The following is a 15,861-nucleotide window of genomic DNA, read 5'->3' as shown; positions in this document are numbered from 1 at the left end:
CTGCAGGAGAGGTCAAGCAATTAACTGCAGTAACAAGGGCAATGGGATTTACCCTGAGCTGCACTGGCTCAGGGGGGAGGATGATTTTGTGCTGCCGAGACTGGGAACCTGCATCCCTAATGCATCAGACTGGCTTATCTGCTGCTGCATCTCAGCATCTCCATGAGGGCATCTCCTCTGTTATTCTGCCAGATGAAGTGCCATTAATATATTTTTCTTTTTTTTTCTTTTTTTTCCCTCTTTTAAATGAGAATGAAAGTATTATTCTGGTGTGAGGTTTTTTTGAGAACTTAAAATTAAGCATCTGCTTAATTCTAAAGTGCTCTGAGCATCAGACTTGGTGGACAGTGCTGTTCCCAAAGTACTTACCTTTTTTTTCTATTATTCTATAATTTGTTGGATTTTGGACTTGATTTCCTTGGGTGCCTTAAACCAAGGTGGGAAAGCACAAGGGGTGAAGGCTGCTCTTCAGTTTTCTCTTTGCACTGGTGGCACTGTGTATATATATGGCTCATATGTTGGGTGTGTGCTTGTATGTGGAGCACCCTGAGACAGTGTTTTCATGGCTGAGGGCACCAGACACAACTCCCCAGCTGCCTGTTGGTATTTCTGGGAAGGCTGAGGACCTACCAGCTGATGCCATGGCAAGGGGAGTGAAGAGAAGGCTGCTGCTTTTGCCTGGTCATGGAGAGCTCCAAGGAGCTCCTCCAAACCCCCTCTGCTGAGGTGCAGAGCCAGCCCTGGTGTTGGGCCTGGACCTTCTTTCTGCAGGTTGTGTATCCACATCACTGCTGTTGGTGGATGTTTGCACAAGCCCAGCTCTTGCCTGCTGGGGAGAAAGGCACCCTTTTCAGCTTCCCAGGGAAGAGCTGAGCTGAGGAGGTCACGGCAAGGGGGTTGGATTTGAGGATAAAGTTCTTTCTCTGGGTCCCTCTCTGAGACCAAGTGTTTTCCTGTCCCTTTGACTTTCCCTAACTCAGTCCAGACTTGCTGAGCAATCTGCAAACCTCAGGGAAGCTCTTTGGCAGAGCTGATGTGCCTTTTCCCTGGTTTCAGATTTCATGTAAGAAAACATTCAGCCCCCTCATCTACATGGTTCTTGTTTCAGCTGAGTTAAAATAATGACCAATTCGTACAAGCCAGAGCCACAGGATCACTCCAGCACTTTCATTAGCACTATTTGTCCACCCCGCAAACATGGATTTGACCACAGTATAAGGAAGATAAGAAGCCATTAGAGAGTGTCCAAAGGAGGGAATGAAGATGGGGAAAGGTCTTGATTTGAAGCCATGTGAGGACACTGAGGGCACTTGGTGTGTTCAGCTGGAGCAGAGGAGACTGAGGGGAGACCTCCCTGCAGTTCCAACTGCCTGGGCAGGGGCAGAGGAGGGGCAGGACTGAGCTCTGCTCTGGGGGGACCAGGGACAGCCCCCAGGGAATGGCTGGAGCTGTGTCAGGGCAGGCTCAGGTTGGATCTCAGCAAAAGGTTCTTCCCCCAGAGGGTGGTTGGCACTGAACAGGCTCCCCAGGGCAGTGGGCACAGCCCCAAGGCTGCCAGAGCTCCAGGAGGGTTTGGGCAATTCTCACAGGCACATGGTGTGATGTCTTGGGGATATCTTGGGGACGTGCAGAGCTAAGAGTTGGACTCAATGATCCTTTGGGTCCCCTTCCAACTTGAATATTCTGATTCTGTGATATTTGTGCTTCTTAATTGTAAATATTTGTCAATGAAAAGCATCACAGACGAGGTCATGGTGGGAGCACACTCAGCTTGTGACTGGTCTCAGACCTGTGTGTGGTTCTGTCAGATCCATTCTAAGCAAGAGGAAGATAACAAGCAATAACTTTTTATTCACAAAATGATAAAAAGTGACACCTGCATGGTTCCTTTTGCCCACAGGAGGGTCTGTTTTACAACAACAATACAATATTTATGGTGAAGCAGGAGGCCAAAGATGACCCCAGGGCACTCTGCAATTTCTGTCACCTTCTTGGTGAAGGTGGGTTTGGCAGAGGTCTGTGGTGATGTTCAGAGCGAGCTCCTCTGCAACAGAAGCCTGGAGCAAGATCAGGACAACCAGAGCATCCATGTGGGCTTGCTAAGAGGTTCTGAGCAGGGGGGTCAGCAATGCATCTCTTGCTACTCCACTGAGCAGGTCTGAGATGTGCTCAGTGCCTGCTGGGTGTGTAGGGCAAGATGCTCCTGCTCCAGCAGTGGGTCCTGTGGGAGACCCTCAATCCCAACTCCCTGCACACATCTCTCATCTTTTGGTCCCTTCTGCCTCTGGGGATGCCCTTTCCCAGCCAACACAGGACTTAAATCTGCTGATACAGATAGAGGATCAAAGGGCCTCTGTGTCCCTCCCAGCCCAAGTCCATCCCCCCTCCCTCCAGAAAAAGCCTTTTGAAGACAAAGGGGGTCTCTCTGTGCTGCAGAGCAGCCCTGGCTCTCGCAGTGGTGAGGGGAGCACTGTCCCAAGCCAGAGAAGCCATCCATCTGCAGGCCCCTTTCTTCCTTCCCCTTCGTGGAGTCATGGATTCCGCTGGCCCAGGTCAATGGCAGCCTGACTTCCTGCGTTGGCACTTGGCAGTTTCAGGCTTGGTGGGCTCCAATTTCATTTTAAAGACCCCTTCTGCCTGCCCTTATAATTGAAAGGCAGCTTGTAGTGCAGTGAGGATCCTAAATGGGTCAGCCCAGCAGGCGGGCTCCAAAAACAAACATCGTTAGCGCCAAACCACTGAACCATATAGTGTGAGCTGACAGTGCCTCTTTGCCTGCTGACTCTGACCACACAGGCTCTTAAAGGAGCAGCTGGGGCTGCCCGTGCCAGGGCTGCCAGGAGGGAAGGGGCAGCTGTCTCTGGCTGGGGTGGAGGCTGAGGGGGGCAGGACTCACCTGAGGTGGTTCCGTTTCAATGAGGAAGCTGCACCCAGCGTGGATCTGTGCTGGGGAGACAGAGACAAAGAGGCAACCTCCTTGCTCTCTGCATCCTCCCAAAAAGGGATGTGCAGAGGGAGAAACTGAGCTCTTCTCCCTGATATCCAGGGATAGGAGGTATGGGAATGGTTCAAAGTTGTGTCAGGAGAGGTTTACACTGAGTTTTCCTTACTGACAGGGTGGTCACACAGGAACAGGCTTCCTCCACAGGTGGTGGATGTCCTGAGCCTCTCAGTGTTTGTGAGGCATTTGGACAATGCCCTTAACAGCATGTTCCAACTTTTGGTCAGCCCTGAAGGGGTAAGGCAGTTGTTCTACATGGTCATTGTACATCCTTTTCAACTGAAAATTTCTGTTCTATTCTTTCTGCTTGCTGGGCTTTCCTCTGTGCCACTCTGAGTCCCACCACACCAGCTACTTTTCTTCCTGGTTTTTTTGGGCATCTGCACGACTTTGGATTGAGTTGCTCTTGTTGGCATCTCCTGGAGGGATGTGCAGTGGGGTCCTGCCACTCCATAGCCTGGGCTGCGGGTACAGAGCTGTGCTAGGGAGTGTGTCCATCCCCCAGCAAGAAATAAAAAAAATATGGAACTCAAATATCCTCCACTTACAAATGGTGCCTATGGTCCATTTAGCTTCATATACACAAAGTAATATTGTTCATAGGGAAAAATCCCGTGAGCCTCCTGGAATACAGAGAGGATTGGTGTTGCTTAGTTACCAGCAGTACGCTGACATGCTGAGATAAATCAATACAGCTCCAAATATTAAAGCCGTTAAAATAAAATCAAAGCTGTGTCCATAATCCCCAGTGCTTCCTCCTTAGCTTGGAACAAACATGACATTGCACTGGAGGTGTGCAGGAGGCAACGATGCACCCAGTTACTGCACAGGCTGCTGCTCCCTCTTTTCCTTCTTTCCTTATCCATTCATTGGCTTAAAAGTGAGAATAAGGCTCCCAAAGGAGAGAGCAGGGTGCAGGGACTGGGCAGCAGAGCTTTGTCATGGATGTGGAGGTGAGAGTGAGGTGTAGCTGCTCCGAGCTGTGGCACTGGGTGCCCGTCCCTCCTGAATGGGTGTCCAGCCTCAGACAGACAAGTGGCAGCAGCAGCTCTTGTATTCTGGGGCTTGTGAGGTTTGCCCTGGGCAAAGGGCTCTGGGCTAGACCTGAAAGGACCCCAGAGCCCTGAGCAGGATCATGGCATGTCCTGACAGTCAGACAGTCTCTGCTGAGAAATGGGGAGAGGGGAAATACCTGTAAAAAATACCAGAACAGCTTCTTTGCCCAGGGAGTTGCCTCGGCTGCCAAGATCCCGGGTCCCTCTTCACCCAAGGGATGAGCATGTGAATGGGACAGTATCAACCCTGGAAAGGAGGTAGACACCTTTAGTGTTTAAGTCCTGCTCTTAATTAAATAGGAAAGTGAGGAAACCATGTCCCAGAGACTGAAAAAGAACCAGGAAAGCCCAGGACAGAAGTAACCCTCTTTGGCTCATTTACTAGAGTGAATAAAATTGGTGGTGATTGACCTAACTTGTTTATATAAATTAATTTGCTGAGACTGATTCTTCTCACAGATGAGAATGGGAATGGTATGGGAAGGTCTTGCTCTCGAGTAAAATGCTGGCAATGTCCTGTGCCCAGGGGAGTGTGGGGGGGGCTGCCTGGATCAGGTCTCTGGGCTTGGTAATCCCAGAGAACTGGAGCTCAGGTTATGAAATGCAGATTTAAAACAGTCAGAGACCATGGTGCATGGGCACAGTGCTGAAATAAGTCACTTACTGGCACCTGAGAGTGGGTTTAAGCTGTCTATATAGACACAGCCCTCGGAATTTGTGTGACAGTAATACCTAGAGAAATCTGCCAGGATTAGATCACTTATATTAGATTTGGTAGATATGCGTGTACAGCCTCCTCTCCCAAAAGATTGTAATGTAAGTAGACAAGTCAAAACAGTGGTGAGGGAAAAGGCTGTAACCTTACTCCAGCTTGTAGAAGGCAAACGAGAGCACAGCACAGCTCAGTCACCTGCCCACAGGGACAAAAAAACCCAAAACTATAACTGAGCTGGGAATGGAACACAGATTTTCTAAATTCCAGCCCCAGCAAGTGGTGGAAGTGCCAGGAGAGTTGAGGATGCCGAGTTGATCCTTTGCTGGCACCGATCCTGCCGGTGCCTGCGGCTGCTGGGCTGGGACAGCTCAGGATGAAGGGCCAGCCCCAGCAGGGTGTCAGTACCTGCTCCCAGCAGCTCGTGGGACATGTCAGAGCTGGTGCTGTTCTCTGGCAGCCTCACTGTGCCAGCAAGGAGGTGGCACCTCCATCCATGCTTCTTGGCAAGGAGGAGGAACTGCAAGTCCTGGCTCCTCCACGGGCTCCCTGCCTGCAGCAGCTGGAAGAGGAGATATTTGTCAGGGCTAAGGGTAACTTGGGAGGGGCAACCATCCCTGACAGGGGGAGAGGCAAGGCTGGGGGCTGGTTTGGAGGTATCTGGCATGATGTGTGCACCAAGCTGCCCTCCATGGGAGCCAATCTCACCACACTGCTGAAGCAGAGCAGGAGCTCCCCGTCATGGGTGCCCTTTGCACCCCCTGTGCCTCAGTGTTGCAGCCCTGACAGGGGATGGCAGGGGCTCACCGAGTGCTCTGGTGTGAGCAGCGCTCCTGAGGACTTGCTGGAAGCTCAGACCTGGTGCATTTCCAGGCTCACAGGGAAAGCTCATGATTTCATGATTCCTTTCCCCCTCCCAGGGCCCTGGGGGAGATCACAGGCAATCGGGAGAATTTTGGCAGGAGGGGAATAGCCATGAATGAGGTGGCAAACAGCCTAGCAGTACCTCCATCAATCTAAAAGGGACAGTGGGACTTGTCTCAATCATCCTGGAGAATTTTTATTATAGGGCCAGTAAGAGGAGAGGGAGGGATGCAGCTCTGGGAAGCCTTGGTTCAGCGGGCCATTCCCTGGCTCCTCAATATCCCTGCCCTTCATTTGTCTCCCCTCTGTAAAACAGAATATTCAGAATTGCCAAATTCTTGAGGTTTTCACCAGCTCTATGGCTACTTGGAAAGCATGGGTTTCTTGGTGTTTTTTTTTTAAGAGGTTCTGAAAAACAGTCTCCCCTTTGTTTTCCTTTCTACTGGAAAGCTGGAAAGTTAGCAGTCTCTGGCTATAATCCACACCAGCTGACATTTTGTGGATAAATTTGGTCCTTCCACCTTTTCCCTGCACATACCTCTTGGAAGAAACCAGGTCATTATAATACAGTTTGTGTGGCACTGAAAAGAGAGGAGAAGCAAGAAAATGTGCAGGCGAGCACAGCTGGGCCGACTGTGATCCTCATTCCAAGAGAAGGAAGTGTCCAAGGCCAGATTGGACAGGGCTTGGACATCATGGTCTAATGGAAGCTGATCCTGCCCATGGCAGGAGGTTGGAACAAGATGATCTTGAAGGCCCCTTCCAATCCAGATCTTTCTGTGATTCATATGTATATTTTAATTGATTTGGTTGAGCTATGGTTAAGTCTCCAGAGACCTTTCCTTTTTCCTTTTCACCTGCTCTATGAGAAGCTACTCTAGTGGAGGCCTCTTTGGAGAGAATTGCCAGGCAGAAGAATTCAGGTGATCATTGTCCAAACTGAGGTGAGAAAATACATTTACAGGGAGAGCAGCCAGCAAGGATTAGCAGGCAGTGGGGTGGAATGCGAGTGGAGAAATTATTACAGGCTGATAAAGACAGATGTAAGGCATAAACAGCTGAAATTTGACTTAAATATTTATAAGAACCCAGGGGTCTCTTACAAATGTTATGTTTGGGAAGGAGATAGAGTGATTTATGGCTGCTGTTAATGCTGCTCCCTCTGCTTTCATCACTCCACGGTCTGAGCTAACCTGGTTGTCCCACAGTGCAGGTGTAACTTAAAGTCACACAAACACTGCACAGCACACAATGTTGTCCTCGAGGGGACACTGTGTGAGCATCTCTGAGCCCCTCAGCTCCTCCAGCAGAAGATGCTCCAAGAGCTGGAGCCCCTCTGCTCTGGAGCCAGGCTGGGAGAGCTGGGGGGGTTCACCTGCAGAAGAGAAGGATCCAGGGAGACCTGAGAGCCCCTTCCAGAGCCTAAAGGGACTCCAGGAGAGCTGGAGAGGGACTGGGGACAAGGGATGGAGGGACAGGACAAGGGGGAATGGCTTCCCAAAGCCAGAAGCCAGGGCTAGTTGGGATACTGGGAAGGAATTCCTCCTTGTGAGGGTGGGGAGGCCCTGGCACAGGTTGCCCAGAGAAGCTGTGGCTGCCCCAGCCCTGGAAGTGTCCAAGGCCAGGTTGGATGGGGCTTGGAGGAACCTGGGCCAGTGGAAGGTGTCCCTGCCCATGGCAGGAAGGTTGGAACTGGATGAGCTTTGAGACCCCTCCCAACCCAAACCACTCTGGGATTCTGTGCATCCAGTACTGTGGGTCTGTGCCTGGGGGGCTGGGGGGGTTACACTGTGTGTCACCAGGAGCATTGGCTGTGTTTGCTGACAGCCCTTCTAGTTTCATTCTGCTGTAACAGCAGGTTCTAGTGGAACACTCCTGTGGCTGGAGGTTGGAAAGGTGCCTCCATCCCACCCAAGCCACTCTCCTCTTGTGTGTCCTGCTAAAGCTTAGACAGTTGTGGTGTGAGGGAACTTACCATGGCTCTTTGCTTCCTGCCCATACAGGGAGAGCCTTCATCCCAGTTCCTGGGAACAGGGCAGGACCCTGAGCACAGAGGTGTGGGGAGCAGAGGAGATGGCACCAGGAGTGGGCAACACAGTGGGAACAGGCAGGTTCAGCAGAAAGGAGCAAAGGTGGTGCAGGGCTGGTGAGAGAGACTTTGGGGACAAAGAATGGGGAGGAAGGGGAAGACAGGACTGGGCTCCTCAAGCTGGTCATGAAGAGCAGAGGGACAAGCGGGGAGATGGGACTGGTAGAGATGAGGACTTGTTCCTTCTTGCAGTCCAGTGTCTGTTCACCACCCACAGCATTTGTATTGGAAGTGGAACCCCACTGACAGTAGCTCAGGGCACAGGTTTGTCCCCACCCCTTCAGGCTGTGTCCCTGCCTGAGTGTGGGGTGTCACCTCCAAAGACAAACACTCCCACTTGCTAAACAGAGAAGAAAAAGCTGCTGCTATTAATTATTAATGAAATCTCACACACAGCATTAGAGACATGGGCAATTTTTTTTGGCAAGTGTAATGAAAAAATTAATTGAATAATCATTCCATGTAAATAGTTTTAGATAAGCTTCTCTTCTTTTTTTTTTTTTTCCCCTTTCCCTCCTTCTCTCTCCCCCCCCTCACACTTTCCACTTTTCAGTAGAGAAACATTGTGATATATTGCTTGGAGTATTGTTATAATTCAGAGCATCCTGTGGCGAGCAGTGGCTGTACTGGCTGGGGCCACCAAGTCCCTTGGGTCCAGGCAGCCTTATTTAGGGGATGCAGAGCAGCATGAGGGGGAAAAAAAGGCTGTTAACATTTACTGCTATTAGGAACACTTCTAAAGAAACCAAAATGCTTGATTTATAGGGTGTTGTTTTGTTAATGGCTTAGAGGGCCTGATCCTGTTAATGTCTATGAGTACTTCCAGTTTTAAGGGGGTTGTTGCCTGATGGGCGTCCCTGGGAGCCCACGGGGACCTTGTCCAGGCCCCATCTGTGTTTGGGACCATGTGGCTGTGGAACAACCCCCTGCCCTGCTGCAGTGGCCTGGTGTTTGAGAGATGCTGCTCTTGCCATCACTGTTCTGAGGGTGCTCGGGTGTCTGTCAACTTCATGCCTTAAACATTTCTGCTGGAGTGGGAGAAAGCACAACAATCCTTCCAAATTTTCTTTTCTCTTTTCCCTTCAGGGAGTTTTTTAACATTTCCTGAGGAGTGAGCCTGTATGTGACCCTTGGGCAGGGCTGGATATCCCTATGAGTTCCCTGGGGGCTGCACTGCCAAGAGCTGTGGGAGGGATTTGCAGCAGCCAGGCTCAGTGCAGCCCTTCCCAGCAACCCAAAGCAGAGGCAGGACCAAACCACTGATTTCTTCCGAAATGCCAGACCCTGGGGCTTTGCTATCTCCTGTGAAACCAGTGAAAAAAACCCGTGTTGTGCTGTACTCTGGTTCCCACATCCCATTGGAAACAGTCTGGCTTTTTCTCTCTTCTGTATTTCAGTGAAAAATACTTTCCATTAAAGTTTATCTTAGAGAATCTTCTTTGGGATTTCCAGCTCTCACTCCCTAACATGGAATATTTATAAAGATAGAAACCTTTTTTGCCTCTATCCATGAAACTTCTCAATTCTTATTACTCTACAAAGTGCCATAACTTTAGGGAAGAACCAAGAAAGAATATCTTTTCAGAGGAATTTCTTATGGCTTTTAAAATTAACAATCAAAAATACACACCAAAATAACCAACCCACCCAAGCCACCTTTTTCCCCTCCTCTGTAGGGTCCTGAGTGCTCACAGATGCTCAGCAGGACCACAGGGAAGGGATTCAGGACTAGATTGTGGTGAGCCTGTTCAACATCAGCATGGATTCAGCAGAATACATCACCTTCCTGCATTTTGAAGCCTAAAATGGCCACATTCCTCGAGCTGTGATCTGCCCCATCATTAAGATGAAGTAGACAAATTTTAACTCTAACTCTGCTGACTTTGCAGGAGTCATAGTGTGATAGCATTCCCTGTTACAGTTTGGCCATGTGTCTTTTTCAGGTCCCCATCTCACCTGACATTGAATTTTCATCTTTCTTGCTGTTCCCTGCAGTTACAATGATGTTCAAACAGTGTCTTATCATTAAATCAGCCTACACTGAACCAGGCAGTCACCTGCTCTTATGCTTTTTCACACTTGCTCAGCTGCTGCATCACTCTGTCTTTAAGCCAAACCAAAAGGGGGAGAAATAGAAATTATCTGTTGAAATGGAGCAAGTGCCTTGTTGCTGCTTGCCATGCCTGGAGTTTCCATGAGTTGCCACATTTGAAATTTCTGAGTTCCCTAGTTTCTTTTGCTTTAAATGACATGAGTGTGTAACTGTCCCTTAAAATGACAGGAGCCCAACTTATTGCTACCTTGGGATCTAGCAAGATGAATTTTGTGTGCCATGGACCCAGGGCAGCTCAGTGGGGTGTCAGAGATGAGAAACAGGAGATGGCTCTTTCTCAATCTTGGCTTACAGGTCTGGCTAAATATCTGTAACTCTTCTCTGGAGCATGTTCTTCAATTGCCAGATATGTCACAATTGCAATGTTCACAACGTGTGTCAAACCCAAACAATTGAGGTGGTACCTCGTTTGCAGAACACACACGCCCCTGTCCCCCCCTCCCCCCGCCCCCATCTGCTGAGCTGTAAAGAAGTTGCTTTGAGAGTTAGAGTAGACCTGTTGCTCAGTGGGAGTTATGAGCAGCTGTCATTTCCCTAAAACTCCCCCTGCTCAGCCATTTTATAACCTGGGTCTTCCAGTTCACGGTGTGATGAAGCTCAATGTGCAATTATCTGTGTGATTCAGTCCAAAATCACCAAAACTTAGTTCCTGTAGGGTTTTCTTCCCCACTTTTCAGTATCCCTGGTGTTACTGAGGCCATCTCAGGCTCGTTACCTGCTGGGATTTGGCTCAAATGCCTGTGGAAGGGGGTAAAAGTCCTTGGCCCACAGCAAAACCACGTTTTCTGCTGGGGCTGGTGCTCAGCAGTGTCCAAGCACAACCCCCTTCCCACAACAAAGTCTTGGGACTCATTTGTTCCAATTAAAACCAGTAACTCCAGATGAAAACCAGAAGAAACACACCAGTATAAAACAGGGTCAAAGGCGAGATGACAGTCTGCTCCCACAGACACTGCTGTTCTTTTTCCACTGATGTTTTATTGCCCTCTCATATAAATCAGGTCTTTCATGGTTTTCAAGGTTTGGTTCCATGTGGCTACCCTCTGCTAAAGTGTCCATTATCAGGTTTCAGGGCTCTGTTTAAACTTTTAATTAAAATAGGAGTGAGTAATCTATAAACAATGTAACATTGGTCTTTTTTTTTTTTCTTTCCTTTTCTTTCTTTTTTCCCCCCTTCCCCTCCTCCCTGCAAAAGAGCCATCTGAGCCTCACCCCTGTTCTGTATGGCCTGGCAGGCAGGCAGCACTGCTCTTCCTGGGTTTCTAATTTGGTGGTCTGTAGCTTCAGACAGCCCAGCTCTCCCGGGATGTGCAGCACAGAGAGGGAGGGCTGAGCAGGACACACCCACAGGAGATCGATACCTTTGGGACTCGAGTCTTGCATCTCCCCAGGAAAAGACTGTGGGAAAGGGGCTTTCTGTGAGGAAAGGGAAAGCTTTAAGGGCTGTCTGCTGGGCAAAGCCTTTATCTCATGGTAGGGGTGACCCTCACCGTGGTGGTGTTATTCCTACCTACCTCACCTTTGTAAAAGGTCCTCATGGACAATACCCCAAATCCAGGCAATCTTTCCAAGAGCACTCAGCTCCTGCCTGTGCTGCCAGAGAGAGCTTTGGAAAGAGGTTATTGAGGCCATCATCACCTGGATGTCTCTGGAAGGGCTTGGGGTTGTTCTAACATCCAGGTTTCAAATGGTCAGGGTGCTGCAAAACGACCTCAAAGTCTTGTTCAAAAATACCAGAGGGGGGATTATATCCTCATCTTTTTAGGAATCTGGGCTAGGTGAATTTTGCTTTCTCGCAGAACTGCCAGTCTTCAAGCTGATCTGTAGCAAACATCATGTCTCTAAGTGCATGTTGATAAAGAGTTTTCTTGAGTCTCTGTGTTACTGTTATCTCTGTCATAAAATAAGTATACTAGCCCATCTCATGAGACTGCACTGGAGAAGATTGATTAAAATCTTCACATAAAAAGCAATGGACTCCCAAAAAGTGTTTCTGTACAGACAGTAAGAGCCAGGTCCTTACCTTACTCTGTTGCTTTGTTAGAGTCAGTGGATTTGTCACTCAAAAAAACCCAAAACCAAAAAAAATCCCAAAAATGTGGAGTCAGAGGAGAGCATGAGAAGCTCCTTAGTGTAAGTGGGGGCTGCTCCCCTCCCCTGGCCCTTCCCAGTGCCCAAAGCTCGTGCCGTGAGCCACTCACCTTCCCCAGAGCCCGCAAGGAGAGGCAGAGGACGCTGCAGCTGGATTGCCACATCACTCTCCCAAGGTTGTTTATTTATCAGACATCTGCCTCTGGTATAATTAGTGTCACCCTCTGCCTGTGCTCCTGCAGAGGAATGGGCTCAGTCACGTGCTGGGGAAGCTGTGAGTTGAAAGTCTCAGCACATGGGAGTGAATAATGAAACAAGTGGGTCCCTCTTCCCCTCGCTGGTGGGCTCTATGGGGGATGCTGAGCTCCATAGGCAGCTTTGTCCCCCAAAAGTGTTGCTGTTGTTGCTTCTCATGGGAGTCTCCCAAAGGCAATTGACAGTTCATGGTGGGAGATGAAGTGCAGATGCTGCTTTGAGAGGAATGCTGAAGAAGTCCATCTCAGTAAGGATGAGGAGGGCCTTGGATCATCTTGCATTGACTCTGCTGTAGCTCCTGTCATTTCCAGAGTCCCTCCAGCTCTGCAGCCCTCTGTGATTTTGTGTAAAAGAAACCGGGAAAGGCTCAGTACACAGATATGAAATGTTGGTGCCAGAGATGTGGGAGCTGCTCCTGCTGTTGGCCACGGCCAAGTAACAGTGCTGTGGGTGCTGAGCTGCCAGTGGCAGGAGGTGCTGCAGAGCTCACGGCCCTACAGCCTGTTCCCAAGGAGGCTTACAAGGTCTGGGGGTAACTACAGTGTGTTTTAGAGTGGAACATGAGAGATAGACTGTGCTGGTGCTGGCAGTGGGCAAAGCTCAGATCACCTTTAGGAACTCAGAGACAGGTGAGGGAGAAGCGAAAAATACCAAAGCTATGATTGCCTGGTGCATCCCTGTCTCCTCTCTGTGGTTTGGTTTGTAGATTTTTAGCAGCTCTGTACTGAATTTGGCAGAACTTTCTACATCCACCTCTGCAGGGTTGGCTGCGCACTCTGGCAACTCCTTTGCTGTTTTCCTTTGGGAATTTGCATTTTGTCTTAGGGCTCCCCAGGGTCTGTAATTCTTTGCAGGATGGTAGGGCAGTTGGTAACTTGCCAGCAGAGCACACAGAACTCTCACAGGTGTCCCTGGGCAGAGCTGGCAGCGCAGCAGGAGGGCGAGATGCAGACGTGTGGCTCGGAGGTGTCTGCTGGGAGGAGGGACACAATATTTCAACTCCATTGATTCCTGGAGGGCCATCTCCCTGACACTGATGGGAGAGGTTTAGCTTCAAATTAATCCAGGCTTCGGATCAATGGGGTAAGATCAATGAGTTCAGGATAAACCATCCTGTAAGAGCTACAAGCTGGTTCACTGCATGACAAGACGAGCTTGCTTCAGCTGCTGGAGGTGCGAGAGTATGCGAAGCTCTGTGGATTTGAGGATGGACGTGGTGGGATCCCCATAAGTCTGGCATGGAGGGGCAGATCAGAGCTCTCACAGAAGGGGCAGGCTGGTTTTCATAGTCATAGAATGATTTGGGTCTGAAGGGACCTTAAAGACCATCTAGTTCCAACCCCCCTCTTCCATGGGCAGGGACACCCCCCACTGGACCTGGTTGCTCCAAGTCTCATCCAGTCTGGCCTTGAACACTTCCAGGGATGTGTTCCTGTTTTGCATGGGGGCTCATGCTGAGGCTTGGCACTTTAGCACTGGGTGCCCAAGAGCAGATCTACAGCGTGAATGTCCTTCCTAGAGTATTTCTGTGGATGTGGGAGAAGGACCAACCCAGCTTATTATGGGGGATTAGAGCTATTAATGTAGGTTGCCATGGTGAGTAATTAAAATCTTCCCACACGTCCCACTCCTGCACCACAGCAGGTGCCCTGCACAGCAGATGTTGTGCACACCACATGCACAGGAGCAGCTTTTGTGCACAGGAGAAACCCACGACATGGTTTCACCTCTAGTTGTCTTGGTCAATGAAATGGTCCCTGGCTTGAGCTTAAATAATGCTTTTAATGCTGTTTTGCACAGCACGGAGGAGCTGCAGGGTACAGATTGTAATCCGTGGATGTTTTCTGTCTTTGAGAATGTCTTGTGTTGTTCATAACTGTTGTAAAATGCATCAGATAATTGCATTAAAGAAATAAAACCTCTGAGGATGGCTGTGTGCCTTGTCTGGTACTGAGCTGCCAGTTCTGCATAGCCTCAGTTACCTGAATAGGTGTTTAACACAGCTCCCAGATCCTGCAGACTTTCAGCCTCAGTGCTGGGTCTCCCCTGTAACACTGGAGCGTAAACTGTACTAAGATTTTTTTCCTTTGCTTTGGGATGTCTGTGGGAATCCCTGTGATGATGACAGGCACTGAGGTCAGAGCTCTGTGTGCTGGAGCACAGATCTGTTCTTGGGTCCATGGATACAGGGCATCCAGCCAACCCAGAGCTGAAAGATGATCAGTTCATCCCCAGATAGAAAACACAAGGTCTGTCATGTCCCAGTTCTGGCTTTAGTGTAACTTACCAGACTGCTTCTTGCTGGGATTCTCCATTTCAGCCCTTGAAAAAAAAAAAAAAAAAACAAAACAAACCACCAAACAACAAAACCAGCATCTGACTTTGCTTTTTTTCCTCCTTGTGGATTTCTTTGCAGTGCCTCTATTATAATTGTTTGAAGGGGTTAGGAGGAACCATGGACAATTGCTCCTGTGCTTCTCAGGGGAAATCTTTGTACTGAAGTTTGTGCAACCTCTCCTCCTTCCTTGCTCCTCTCTGAAAAGCAGGTTGTGAGCCCGACTTTGGTCAGAAATCTGGAGATCCCCATCCAGTGAGTTGGTCACTGGTGCAGCAGCTGGCAATCCCAAAATTTAGAGAGGAGGGAGCTGGTGGGACCAAGGGAAGAAAACCACTGTCCCATCACCCCAGTGCACCCCTGGTGCTGGGCTGTGGCTGGGGCGAGTCCTTCCCAGGGATCAATTGTGCACGGAACAAAAGCAAAGCAGGAGTGAAGAGCAATGATCATGTGAGACAAGAGAAACTTGAGAAGTACACCACAGGTTCACTTAACTCCTGCTTGGTCGATAAGCTGCTTATTGAAACACATTATTCTTCTGTTCCTGATTCCCAGAAGTGCCTGAGCTGCCTGGAAGGCCGTAACCAAACGGGCTGTGTCCTCGGCTGCCATTGATTTTAACGGAGGAAGACAGAGCCCTGTGTAATAAAGTGTAAATGATGATTCCCCCAAAATGAATAGCACGGTGGTATGACAAAAGGGGTGATTATCATGGAGTTATTTCATATTCTTGTCTTTGCACACCCGAGTGTCTGGCTGGCTCCTTGGCAGCCTTGTCCCTTGCATGGCTGTGGTGCTAATTTAGGGCTATGACCAAAGCAACTGGGCTGGAAGGTGGGCTGATCCCCACCCAGAGGGGAAAAGTAAATAATTGAATTTTTGTTTCACTACTCTGATATCGTGCTACTTAGGCTATTCACAGTTTAAGAGCAGGTATTTCGTTTTTCACTATTTAAAACAAGAGCTCCTGTTAAAGCAGTGTGAAATACAGATTTCTTTGAATTTACTGGCTAAACAAAACAATGCTTTGGATGAACATTTTTTTTCTCCTTTGAGTGAATGAAAAAAAGTTAGAGTTACCAAAAATGCCTCGTGCAATGACAAATTACATGTTTTGGTTTGGGGAATGGAAGGGAACAGCAGTGAGAACATTGATGCTTTTAAGTTAAATTCAGGTAAATATAAAAGAAGAACAACTAAAAACATTGTGCCCAGAAAATATTTGAACTGAGCAGTGGGTCTAAGGGTGATTTTCCTGTTGATGTTGGCATAAATTTTTTGATTTCAACATTACCAAACTTAGTCTTCTTTTTGCAAATATACGTTACCCAAGAGAATTTGCATGG

The sequence above is a fragment of the Myiozetetes cayanensis genome, unplaced genomic scaffold (genome assembly GCF_022539395.1).
Source record: "Myiozetetes cayanensis isolate MyiCay16 unplaced genomic scaffold, myiCay2020 scf30, whole genome shotgun sequence".
NCBI classification, from domain to species: domain Eukaryota; kingdom Metazoa; phylum Chordata; class Aves; order Passeriformes; family Tyrannidae; genus Myiozetetes; species Myiozetetes cayanensis.
The sequence above is the reverse complement of the archived record's forward strand: the minus strand, read 5'-3'. Positions refer to the sequence as shown.